General features: G+C 34.8%; 1 long non-coding RNA gene across 1 annotated transcript; it reads right to left on the reverse strand.

Annotated features, from left to right (window-relative positions):
- Positions 1-2,311: 2,311 nt before the first annotated feature.
- On the reverse strand, positions 2,312-9,550 carry LOC126972409 (uncharacterized). The gene is made up of 5 exons (XR_007731138.1): positions 9,422-9,550; positions 9,129-9,293; positions 8,419-8,531; positions 7,369-7,551; positions 2,312-2,538 (listed from the first exon to the last, which is right to left on the reverse strand). It is a non-coding gene; the product is annotated as an uncharacterized LOC126972409 (long non-coding RNA).
- Positions 9,551-14,561: the final 5,011 nt, after the last annotated feature.

Below are 14,561 nucleotides of genomic sequence, written 5' to 3' on the forward strand. Positions count from 1 at the left end.
ACGCAACGCCAAGTGATCCAGCCGTTCACAGAGCACTGGGACCCCGACAATTCGAGCTGCTCTGCGTTGCACGCAGTCAAATGGATCGAGCTGATACTGGGGTGCACCAGACCAGAGATGACAGCAATACTCCATGTGTGGCCGGACCTGCGCTTTGTAGAGCGCTAGTATATGGGCCGGTTTGAAGTATTGCCGTGCTCTATTAATGACGCCCAGTTTCTTTGAAGCCAAAGAAATCATAAAATCTGTAAAGATACCATCACTTACACAGCAATTAAAAATAATCGGAGCAATATTTTGTATAATATACTCAACAGCCTTAACAGACAGTCCCCATAAGTCTTTCGTACCTTTCATTTTAATAATTCTGAAAGCTTTTATTATAACATTCTTAGTTACAAATTTAAAACTAAATGTGGTCAAATAAGTTTAATGCTATTCTCTAAAAGAAGTTCAGCTGAATTTGGTGATGAGGAAGATACTTTGTGGTTTCTATAGGTATATTTGTAGAAAATTTAAAGAAATAACTGGCAACGATGAGTTTATCTGAAACTAACTCGTCATTAATATTTAGAGTTATTGATGAATCAATAATCCTTGTTTTGCCAGTTTCAGAGTTAATAATTTGCCCAGCTGATTTTATTTTATCATCAGATTCCTTGATTTTATCTCTGATATATATAGATTTAGCTTAAATGCAAACTTTTTTAAAAACTTTCTGACATAATTATGGAAGTTGACATTAGGTGTATACGACCTTCTGTCATACAGTTCATATAATACATCCCTAATCTTGCGTATGCCAGTTGTTGCCTAAGTACTAAATTTAATCTGATTTGTATTAGCCCTTATTGATTTTACTTTACATGTCTTATTAAATTCCTAATAGATGCAATAGAATAGTGTGTTATACATATCATTAGGGCTGTCATCATCAATTTGGAGTCAAGTTACATAATTTATTTCCTATTTTTTCACAGAATTTGTTTAACTTTGATTTTGTGGTCTAAATCTAATTTCTGGACTAACTGTTCTCAGACTATGATTAATTAATGTAATCATTTGACATTTATGATCGGAGCGAACTCCATTTATTAAGCTCTTTTCACCAACTTCAAAGTTTGTAATTATATTGTCAATGCAGGTAGCTGAAGTTTGTAAAGTTCTAGTGGGCTCGGAGAACACACAATTAATAAGGCTGGCTCAAAATGTCATGTAATCTTTGGATCTCAAACAGTATTAAGATTTAAACAAAGCCCGCATTTTATTTTTTATAATTCAAAAGTTTACGGCAAATGTGATGGTATGATTTGAGCCTACTGCTCCCTTAGATTTGTCGGTTTTATTACCAACTATTGTAACAGATACTAACAGCTAATATTTATGTATAATCATACATTCAAAAAATTTATCCTAAAATCGCCGAGAGTTAATTTCTATGATATTAGTGCTGGCATGATATTCTTATTTACCTGACACCACCTGAACAAGTGATATAGTTTTTAAATTACCTTTTAATGCGGATTTACTTACGCTTTTGTCGGTATCGGTACCGACTAGTTTCGGACCATTCGGAGGTCCTTCATCAGGGTGAGTGTGGTAGGTTTGCGGTAACGTCCCACCTCTTACTGCGGACTTGAGCTCGTAGAGCGCGGCTGGACAGGGCGGGAGGTGCGGGGGGCGCTGGGTGCGCCGGTGATGACGAGCACCGTATCACTGCACTGTATCAATGTTGGTGTCTATGGGTAACAGTGATACACTGTACATACAGTCGGTACCGACACCGACAAAAACGTGAGTAAAGCCGTATTAACAGATAATTTAATAATGACTCACGAAATTTTTAATAGTTTTTAAATTGTTTTTACCATATTGTCACTTTCACCGTACAATCTAGTTTTGATCGACCCAAGCAACCCATTTCACCTCGATCTCCTTCATCAACATGCGACTCACCTTCTTATCAGGTTTCAAACTTAAAGTACCCTTAAAATATACTGCTTAGTGTAGTACTAGTAGAACTGGAATAGTTAACCAACGATACCATATTTTGCATTCCGTGTACAAGTGATGTTCTTTTTAGTTGTTTTAGTTGGATATTCTTACTATTATATATATATATATATATCTATTATCAATAGCTTTATGTTACAATGAGGTAGTTTTAAATTTAAAATAAGAAACTTCTGTTTGGTACAGTCAAATAGTTATAATTGTCACAGTACATGAATAAAACAACATTTCTGCTTAAAACCAAAAATAATGCCTACAGTGATTACAAACATCAACAAAGTAACTAATGTATGACACACACACTTGCAATAATAATCAACTTATAGTTTGAGAACCTCGCTTTGTTAAATTACATGATTTCTCTAGAGACGAAAGAAGACGTTAGCTTGCGTGTTAGACAGTGAAACTGCTGAAAAATAGAAAAGTTCGACTATCTAAGGTTCTTAAATGGTAATATGTAGATATAGTAAAATGCACACCCTACTTGTAAATAAACAAGAAGTAGGCGACGATACTTCCAAGTACCTGCAATGCAAAAAAATGTTTTAACCCTTAGTAGCTCAAACAAATAACTACTCACATGGTATCCTAACGGATCCCAATTTAGTGGCACAATTTCTAACTGACTAATAAAGTTATTTATATTAAGACTTCACATTACACAAATACTTTAATCATATTATAATTTAAAAAGTGTTAAACACAACAATGTTAACTTTTTTGTAATAACACAGTTAATGTTTCAAAATGAATCTCAGTTACAGCAAATAAAAAAGGCAGAAAATTTTCTCAAAATTTCCTTTTCCATTCATCGATTCCTTTAGAATTCATGTTGATATAATTTCTAATATACTAGATACTACTACTGCTTCGGAAACAAATGGCGCTCTGAGAGAGAAGAAGCGGCGCAAATAATCTCCCAGCATTCTTTTTGGCGCTCTTTTTAGTAAAAATTTACAATATTGTACTGTCATTGCTATTGCTATAAAATAATCATAATCTAGTCCCAGGTTGTCCGATCACTTAGCAGTAGAGTAGTACGATAGATTTACGATAGAGCCATTTTTTAATACAACATTAAAATTTATTTATTGAGAATGCCTGATGAGTGGATGGTACTTTATTATAAAAGTGTACACAATTACCCTTACAGCTATAACGTATCTTATGAAGCCTACTAGAATTAGCTATAAGCAATCCCTTATTTCTAGTGTTATCATAATGAAAATCACTATTAAGAGCAAAAAGGTGACGATTTTTGTGAACGCATATTATATTTTCACAAACTATGTACTGTCATAATATTTATTTGTTTAATTTTTTCTTTGAGAGACTGTCTATAACCAAGCTGATATATAGCACGAAAGTCAGCAGCACGACCCCACATAAAATACCGTACGTCATGATGCTGTGAAAATAACTGAAGTACACTTATCAAGCAGTCGCAAAATTCGTGTACCCTCTAACGGCATATGCCGCAGAGCTGACTCTATCTGCTAGTTGGGAAATATGTGGACCCCACTGAAGTTTTTTATCTAACGCGATACCCAAGAAGTCCGTAGTGTCCACAAGTTCCAATCTCTGGTCATTTATAAGTACGTTGGTTTGTACCTTCGCTGTGTTTGGTGTAATAAACCGTAAACACTTTGTTTTTTTTACTGTTTAAGTGCACATTATTTGTCTCAAACCAACGCATTATCTTTGAGAGTACATTCTTTACCTTGTCATCAATATTTGCTGGTTGCTTCACTTTAAATATAAGTGAAGTATCATTAACAAACAATAAAATACATCGACTATCTGAACTCTTTCACTTAAATATGATTTTAACAGATTTAGGGATCAATTTTTTACTCCATAATGCTTTAGTTTTTGGAGTAGTTTCATGGTAGACGCAGTGAAATGCTTTAGACAAATCACAAAAATGCCCAATGCATCCTGTAACTCTTCCCAGGCGTCAAAGATGTGCTGAATGAGTCTAGTACCCGCATTAATTGTTGATAAGCCCCTAGTGAAACCAAATTTGATTTTTGTTCAATAATTTACAAAAATGCATATGTAGCTGCTGAAGCAAATGTTTTTAAAAAATTTTGCTAAAAACATCCAGCACTGAAACAGGTCTGAAATTAATTAAAAATTTGAAAGTATGTTTTTTACAATATTAGTCGAATGGCCCCATAAGTCCTTTGTATTTTTTAGTTTGATTAATTTAAAGGTTTCTATTATATCGCTACCTTTAACATACTCATATTTCAAATCAATGGAAGATAATGGTACGTGTAATCTAAGCGCTGCTTTTGGTGAAAAGGTTAGGTCTTTGGTCGTGTTAATTGGCGTATCGGAGAAATATTTATTAAATTAATTTGCAATATTTCTACGCGATTACTAATGTTTAATCACATAGAGGTGTTACGCCAATTCAATATACCAGTTTCATTGTTAATTACATTTCAAGTTGCTTTTACTTAATTATTACTGTTTTTTATTTTATCTGCAATGAAGCGTGTCTTGGCTTCATGACGATGAAGTACTTTAAAGAGCTTGGAGTATTTTTTACATATATTTAAAACTCTTCACTATTAATGTAATGTTACTCATAATGAAGATTATACAGTATGGAAACAGCTTATATGAAATAAATGTAGGTACATACTTGTTAGCATATTAGCTGACGATATACCAAAAATTAACAAAATCCGTGTAGTGGTTTTGCCAAAAAGTAGGCTTTTCATTTTGAATAAATTTAAACGTCTTATAAGATTTGGGTGACTGGGTCAATGATTCAATTAACTTGAATATTTCAATATCATAAGGCGTTGCCGCTTTGCCTAGTTGCCTTTGAATTGCGCCGCCCGTAGTTGTCAAAGAGATACAGGTGTCGGCGGTGTTTGCTGCGCTATTCAAATGCAAGGTCGTGGTCCGTAGGGAAGGACATCTCCTATCGATAATTAGCTTTATTTAAAGGGAGTTGTAATCTATAAATGATAGGCTGTTTATGTCTATTTTGAAATTGTTCTGTAATGATTATGGTAAAAATACCTAGGTATTTTAAAATAAGCAGCTTCAGAATTTTTATTTTTATAAATTATGAAGTAGTTTAGACATAATGATCATGAATAAGGAAGAACTAAACAATTACAATTTTTTAATTGTTTGTAATTTGAAAGCAACCTATCAAAAATCGTACGAACTTACTTTTTTTAATTTTTTTTATGAGAATAAGGAACGAGACGAACAGGACGCATAGCTGATGGTAATGGATACGCCCTGCCCATTACAATGCAGTGCCGCTCAGGATTCTTGAAAAACCCCAAAAATTCTGAGCGGCACTACAACTGCGCTCGTCACCTTGACATATGCCTCAATGGATGTTAGGTATCATTTGCCCAGTAATTTCACTAGCTACAGCGCCCTTGAGACCGAAACACAGTAATGCTAACATATTACTGCTTAACGGCAGAAATAGTCGCCGTTGTGGTATCCATAATCTAGCCAGCATCCTGTGTAAAGGAGCCTCCCACCTGTTCGCTGCTTCAGAAAATCACTCAGAAAACAGTGGTTTCGTAAGTATTGAATTTAAACAAAAATATTTTTTTTTTTTTTACAAAGCTCATCCATTCATTAATTTATTAATTGTTTAAAATATTAAAACATTCGAATAACACTAAACTACTAGTTTTTAATGCCTTGTTTAGATTATTGGTTAGTAATTGTAAATAAAGTATCGATAATCTAGAATTGTGGGTGCCCTAATTATGCCCTATTTACGCCTTAATTTATTTTCGCCATTTTATTTAAGTATTTTTCCATTCCAATCTTGTATTTACTTAATAAGTTGCCCACTATGGTCGGACTGAAGATTATTAATTATAAGTTAACTAGTAAAAGTAACATCTGTAAAAAAGATTCTAGTTGGTTCCCAAAACACATTGAACAAATTAAAACTTTGAAATTCATTTTTAAGGTTAGTACAATTGACAGAAGGTTCAAGTAAGTCTATACTATTAAAATCTCCAGACACTATAATTGACTTGCTGGTTTTGGTAAATTTTGATGGTACCTCCTACATTCTATGTTGGAATTGTTCTTATGATACAGTGGGGGGCGGCATACACTTACAATAATAAATAGCTCTAGTTCTATACAAGCTATCTTAATTGGTATTTGTATAGAGAGGTTTAAAATATTTCTTCTATTTTTACATTTTAATCTGTTATTCACAATAATTAAGGAAACTCCATGTATTGCCCTACTTCTGCAAAACTATTTATAAAAATATTCCAGAAGTAAAATTTGAAAATAAAATTTTATGAACGATGCGGGACTCGAACCTACGACGTCTGGAGTTCCGTGCCAGTGCTCGGCCAACTGTACTAACTTAGTAATTCTAGAAGTGAGGATTATCACTTTCAAAACATAACAAATTGTTTAAAAAAAAATATCAAAAAAACAACCGGCTTCTAAAACACTATTCCAAAACAATAGATAATATGCACTAAAAAGTATAAAAATAATTGCGTATTTTTATACAATCTAATTAATAAATCTAATTCTAGTTACGATTATTGTTATTTTTGGAATCGGTGTCCATCCGCCGCGACCCGCTCTCGCCTCTCGCTTCCTCACGACACAAGCACCGGCTCAACAAATTACAATAATCGTAACTAGAATTAGATTTTTAATTAGATTGTATAAAAATACGCAAATATTTATATACTATTTAGTGCATATTATATATATTGTTTTGAAATAGTGTTTTTGAAGTCGGTTGTTTTTTGTTAAATTATTTTTAAATTTTTTGATTTTTAGTGAATTTGAAGTACAATAACAAAGAATTGGTCTAAATATGTGTAGATATACTAAATTTTTTAATGCAGCAATGAACGTAAGCGCTTAATTGAAGAGTTCCATTACTTTGCCATAGATTCCGCAATCAGAACCTAACCAAACTCTCGCCAAACTATCTTTGAAATCCAATAAAAAAAGAATCATCGAAATCGGTTGGCGCGATATTGAGTAATTTGTAAATTTATCATCCACTTTGCTATAGTAAGTATAGCAAATTTAAGACTTTTATGGTTTTCTCATGGATGCCATTGTCAGATCTGGACCAAATTATAATGAACCCTACGGGAAGCACTAGCTTTTAAATAAAAAGAATTATCAAAATCGGTTCACCCACTCGAAAGTTTTGAGGTAACAAACATAAAAAAAACCGACGAATTGATAGCCTCCTCCTTTTTTGAAGTCGGTTAAAAATATTCCAGATCAATGTCTGAAAATTTCTATAAAGTACCAGTACTTATACTACTAATAAACACTCATATTTCATTGATGTTGATAATAAAAACTTACATTTAAGATAAAAGATTTGTCCAGCCAAAAAACCCCAAACGCCGAGTAGATCGGCTGTTCGTATTGCAGAATCTTCATCAAGAGGTATAACTCGTCTAGGAGATCTCGTTGTGTAACCTCCATTTCAGGCTCAGAGACTATGTGATTCAGGATTGTTACGACCAGCAGCTTCGTTCGTGTCATCTGCGGCCAAGGCTAAGTTCTTAGCAGGAGGCCAAGTTCTATAACCACTTCCGATTCATTGGAAGTTTGCGAAAGGATAAAATAGTGTCCTTTACCTTCTTATTTATTTTAGTACAAAAGTGCTAATAACTATATTTACAATACTTTTATTATGTCTAATTTGAAGTTAAAACTATCAACCAACCAAGAACATTGGCATCATTTCTGCGTTGGATAGCTAGGTTGATCCGTTGGCCGAAATAGCTGCCTATAGCATTTGGGTTTCCAATAGCCCTATAATCGAGACACTCCTTTGTACATTCTCCACGCCTTTGAGCCCAACGGGGGCCTGTTATTATTTTTTCCCTATACATGATTCTCAATATTGCAAAAAATTTGAGCTCTTATGGAGAATGAAATTATTTAATATATAAATTATCGAAGTTGTAACAAGGAAATTAATGCCCCCCGTCCCGTAATCCCAGCGACGAATATCTACGTCTCTCGCTTTCACCACAAGGCCTCCGACATTGTTCAGTACTTGGTGGAGAAGACAAGGTTCCGGTTGGGGGTCGAAATTTTGGTGACGCGTCACGCAGTAGACTTCAACTCTTTTGTTGTTCGCGTCCCGACAGAACATATATCAACCTTCCTGGACGTGCAGCTGTGGCCGAATGGGGTCGTGTTCCGCAAGTATCGCGGACGTCGCCGACCGCCGGAAGCTACCGAACCCGCGCCTCACATCGCGGCGAAAATGTGACGTAGATTTAAGTTATATATCATATGTGTGTTAGACTATAAGGTATTTATTTAATGGGCCTTGTAGCCTGAAATAAAGGAATTATTATTATTATTATAATGCTAAATTTTGATCCAACTTGTACCTACCTCAGTGCGCATCCGGTAAGACGGTTCAAGTAACAGCAACAGCATAACAGCATACAACACAATTGATAATAACTCCTTTAAAATACTCATTATCGCAACGATTCCTCCAGCTGCTGTAATATCAAAAAACAAAAATAGTATACAGGATGTAGTAGTGAAGAAAAAAGGGTTTTTTTGTTTGTTTATTTAAATAAACATTTTTTATATGTGTTTTTTTAGCAGACTTGTCGTATTATTTAGCTTCCCCTACAGCATCGATCATATGACTGCTTTAACCACCGAATTTATAATCAGAATGTTTATGTTTACAGTGTACAATGTACTCATTAAGAAAACTTGAGGCACCCGCGTGGGTCATACCGTAATTTAAAATATTGCCAATGTCTGATCGATGAGCCATGTTCGTGAACGGCCGGATTGTGTGGACAGTCTTATCATCGAGAACTCTGTTTTTTCTCAATCAACACAACAGTTTCACTTCACAAAGCTTTTACTAACTACTGTAATAACAACGTAGTGTTCCCGGCATGGGCGTGCGACACAAGTGCCTAGCTCGATAGTTCTTCCCTGACTGCCCGCTTGGCATTCGCCCAACAAATGGTTTAAAGTTCTGAGGAATTGGTAGACATTATACGTACACTGTTGCGCAAATACTGTCAAGAAAGTAAATAATATAATGTTGGTAAAAGATATTATTTATTGGAACGTACCTGAAATCGTCCTGATGGAATACACGAGGAAAATGACGCTGACAATGAAGCGGAGTGACACAAGTACAAGCTGAACGAACAGACTTAGATACTCACAATCATTGAGTTCTTTCACATTATTGCAAACTGTTGTCAGCGCGCGGCCTATTTCTCTTATTTTACTGCCTTCACAAAAACATCAAAATCATTAAAATTTATAATTACAATTCTATTAGTAACAAGTTTTCAAATAAGATCAGTCAACTATGGATTTATAACACAAACAGGACTGAGAATGATAGAAAAAAACGAACCTTATTACATAATTATTAACTACAAAGTCCGACGATCCCAAAGGACAACAGAAATCAGATAGGTTTGTGAGTCCAACAGTGCAGGTAAACTATAATCTTTCACGTCTGATCGCGTTACCGCAATGGCCAGTTGCGTCAGACCATAATACGAGAATGTTAAAGTTAAGTCGTGAATAGATCTCCCCTCACAAGCGGGGTACGTGTGCCCAGCTATTTAATAATGACCCATAGATATCCCCCAGACAGTGGGATCTGCTACAATAAGCGCTAATCGCAATAACGAACGCTGTCTTAACGATAGGTGGCAGCAATGGAACACAAACACTAATTACACTGGTAAATGCAGACGAATTCGCGGCACCAGCTAGTATTGAATATAAAAATCAACTAACCCAAACGTTAAATAGCTAGATAATAATATACTGGTTGTTTTTAGACGTACAGGCAATTTATAAAAGAACAACGGGGGAAGCGAACCCCAGTAGATGACTGATGACACAAACGTGTGCGCACTGAGTCAACGCAGAAGAGTGAACGCAGTTGTTTAACTGCGTTCACTTTTATGAACATATTGTTTTTCATAAAAGGCATCAAAATTCGAATTGATCTAAACTTTAAACGATTCATATTGTTTTTGTTTATAGTTATATATTTTTATAACCTAGTTTTATAGTTCCAGTTATGTTTCGCTCGCTGTATCGGATTTAAAATTTTCATAATATTCACCCTACTTTCTATTAATAAAATGTCGTGTTGATGACTATCATATAAAATACAATACGCACTTATTATATTATTAATAAATATGTTGTTTTTTGTTTGTGAACATCAACAAAAGTGACGTGTTTCTTGAGTGCTCCCTAACACTTTAATAATTGTATTTAATTATTTTGAGTAGTGTGAGGATGTTTACGGTGTAAAATACTAAATTTTGAAGTTAAATTTAAAGTGTGTGACAATCCAGTTTATAGAATCCTTATTTTATCGAGTAATATTAGTATTAATATTTCAATATTGTGTTTTGAGTGTCGTGGTATCAGTGAGCGGTTGTCTCCGTAAAAGTTGAAGTCAAAAGATAAGTAAAAATTATAAATCAAGTCAAGATGCTTCAAATACAGGCGTTACTCCACAGAAATTAACTGTTTCACCCGGCACTTAATACCTTTGAATTCCGAGTGCACTCTTCCTCCGCTCTATTGAACCGCTCAACCTTGAGAAGGAACATTAAAGTGCTTCAAGCCGCCGTCGATGAACTAGGCAACTGGTTCAGAAAATGGCGGATTGAAGTGAACCCCACCAAGAGTGCAGCGGTACTCTTCGGTAACGCGAATAGCATCCGCGCTAAAAAGCGACCGACCGACGTCATTAAATTGCATGAAACACCCATACCGTGGGTGAAGGATTACAAATACTTAGGAGTCACGTTCAACAGCAATATGAACTTCAAGAAACATATTGATACGGTATGCAATAGAGCCCGATTTGTCCTTAGTCGCCTTTATCCACTTGTGTGTGGGCGAAGCAAACTTCCGCTCAAACACAAAGTGACGCTGTACAAAACCATCGTACGGCCCATACTGTCATACGCAAGCGTCGTTTTCGCGCACACCCGACCGAGCTACTTACGTCGTTTGCAAGTAGTTCAAAATAAATTCACGCGCATGGCAACCGGAGCCCCGTGGTTCATCCGAAACGTTGACCTTCACCGCGACCTAGAGCTTCCAACGATAGCTCAACACTTTAATGAGATCTCGCGACGCTTCTTTGACAAGGCGCCTAACCATCCCAACATCTTGGTTAGGAAGGCATGCGGGTACACCCCCCTTCACCATAGTCTCAACCCAATAAGACGTCCCAGACACGTAAGGGTAGACCCGGATGACGACATCACCATCGCGAACGCACCACCCACACATACACCGATACAGACACGCACACACCGCCTTCGCAGGCGTAGGCGCGGTCAACCACCGCAAGCCACTGGCACTCGTCGCTCTGACGATGGCCAGCGGCCCGCACCCTAGATACACCTTTATACACATTGTTTTGATACCCGACGAGACATTAGTCCTCGTCCTGTAATCGCTTCACTACACTCGCTCACACACGGACTGACATACACCACTTACACAATCACAAACACACTCCACAAACAGACACAAACATACATGCACACAAACATTTACACTATGTACATACATACAAACACACATACATACAATCATAAACACATACATACACACTTACATACATTACACAAAACATCACCACACTCGCCGGCGAGTGTGTTCTTATCACCTTTTCATCTTTCATCTTCATTTTCATTCTCTCTCCTTCCCACAAGCACACAGCCGGTCTGAGGTTCGAGTCTCCTTAGGAGACGCCCCGCGACTGTTGTTGCGTAGTCTTTGCGGCCTCCACGGCCCACGTCCTACTTCGCTGTGAAAGCCAGGGCCAGTAACCGTATTTCCTCCTCTCAAAAAAAAAAAAAAAGGGTGCACTCTTCGAAGTTTCATTAGGTTTCATTAGATTACTGTTACAACAAGATGATATTGATAACTATCATAATAATTAAACAAACACAACAAACACAAGGGCTATTCATTACAACGTGGAACCAACAGTGACGGTATTATTTAACTAAATTCAACCATGGTGATTTTGCGCTCAACGACACTAAGTAAATTTGTGTTGGTGTAAAATAACTTGCGACGGTAGTTTAAAATCTGTGCTTAATCTTTATGACGTCTGAGCCTATATTTGACGTGGGCTTGTGAACTTAGATTCACACATTTCAACCCAGTTATTAATTATTGAATAGCTTTGACGTTTGACATCGGACTAACGTGTTTACATGATGATTACGGTTCGAATCTATTTTTTTTTTCATTTTTGTAGATATAACGTGTTTTTATTTATATGTTTTGGCCAATTTTAATTTTATTGTTGTTTATTTCATTGGCATTTTATTTGAATCCTTATAGGTACATAATTTATTTTGTATTTTAATTTTTATTAAGGCTTTTTTGTAAATAATTGATTGTCCTTTTACATATAATTGATTGAGCATAGATCAAAATATTTTCCTATTGTAAATAATATTATAGCAGGATGTATACCAGATCGAAACGAAGGAATATCTGCGCAACATGCACACACACTATAAAAGTGAAAGAATATTTGGAATGTACTAATTGCAATAACACGTTTGACTTAAAATGTGCTAGCATTACTTTAAAAAGATACAATCCAGTGTCGACCGATAAGAGACTCAAATGGAAATGTCATAAATGTAGGAAAAGCTCTACACAGGAAATAAAAAATCTTCCAAATACTGAACAACTGACACAAAGTATCTCGTTAGATAAAACCATTTCAAATATTGCATCAAAGAAGGGAACAATTCCTTTTTATTTTAAACCAAATAAAGTTGATGACAGCAAAAATGGGGAAAAACTGTTTTTTCGTGCCAAAAATTAATAATTCAACATGCATTTGTAAAGTTCTTCACCAAAATGTTGCTGGCTTTCTAGCAAAGAAAGACTTAATAGAAATCATGGTTGAAGATCTGCAAAATACAGATAAAATTGACATACTATGCTTCACGGAAACATTCATTCCAAAAGGGCATGAAAGTAATATAAAACTAAATGGGTATCTGTTAGCATCAAATTACAGTAGAATAAAAAGAAGGGGTGGTGTTTGTACATTAACATCACAAGGGATAGGATCAAAAAATTTAGAATACCTACATACTTTGTGTGAACCGAAAGCATTTGAATATTGTGGGATAGACATAGTGGACAAAAATTTGTTTATCATTTGTATCTACAGGACACCTGATTCTGATGTAAGTACATTTTTTAAAAAACTAAGAACCGTGCTTCAGAAATACTGTAAAAAGAATAAAAAAATTATTATATCAGGTGATTTTAATATTAATACACTGAATTGTAATAAAATATCTCAACAGTTACAGCAAATCGTGCAAAACTTTAACTTTAGATTACATATTAATCTACCAACGAGAAATAGCACATGCATTGATCATATAATGAGTAATATTGATGGGGCTATAGGTTCTTTACATAATTACGATATTTCTGACCATAACACAGCACAAATTCTAAGTTTCGAAAGTGTTAACATTAAAAATAAAATATCTATGTTTATGTACAAACGTAATTATAGTAATTATAATATTGAGATATTCAAAAATTACTTAAAAAGCTTGTCGTTCAATGAACTCTATGAAGAACTCTATTATATAGACTTTGTTTTCCGAGAATTAAAATTAAAAATATGGAATCCAATGGAAAGCCCAAATGGATAACTAAAGGTACTCGAATAAGCTGTAAAATAAAAAGAGTATTAAGACATAGAAAATGTAGAAAAAAAGACGATAGCAATAAGAATAATTATTTGAAATATGCAAGAACACTTAAATATTGTATTGCCACATCAAAAAAATTGAGTAATACCCATTATGTAGGAACCAGTAAAAACATATGCTATGCGACGTGGAGAATTATTAAAAATGAAACAAAAAGTAACAATAGTGACACTTGTATAGAATCAGTTATAGTAAATAATAATGAGATTAATAACACTAAAGATATAGCAAACAGTTTTAATGATTATTGGATAAATTTGACTAACAGCAGTGATAAATGTCTGACAAAGCGAAAGTTGAAACCTTGTATAAATAAAACTGGAAGTAGTATTTTTCTCAATCCAGTAACGGAAAACGAAACATTAAAAATAATACAATTGTTGCGGAATACTAAAGCAGTAGGCTATGATGAAATTCTCACAAAAATTATTAAAATATGCAAAGATGAACTAGTACCAGTTATAAAATACCTAATCAATTTGTCGTTTGAAACTGGTGAATTCCCAGACGCACTTAAATTATCGGTGGTCAAGCCACTACATAAAAAGCCGATAAAAAACAACTTAATAACTACCGCCCAATTGCACTCGTATCTATTTTTTCAAAAGTCTTTGAGAAAGCAATGTATGGCCGTTTAACAAATTTTTTTACAAAAAATAATATAATAAACAAGCAACAATTTGGCTTTCAAAAAAACAAGTCGACAACATTAGATGCATTTAAACTGGTTAGCAAAATAACAGAAAA

The sequence above is a fragment of the Leptidea sinapis genome, chromosome 1, assembly GCF_905404315.1.
Source record: "Leptidea sinapis chromosome 1, ilLepSina1.1, whole genome shotgun sequence".
Classification (NCBI taxonomy): Eukaryota; Metazoa; Arthropoda; class Insecta; order Lepidoptera; family Pieridae; genus Leptidea; species Leptidea sinapis.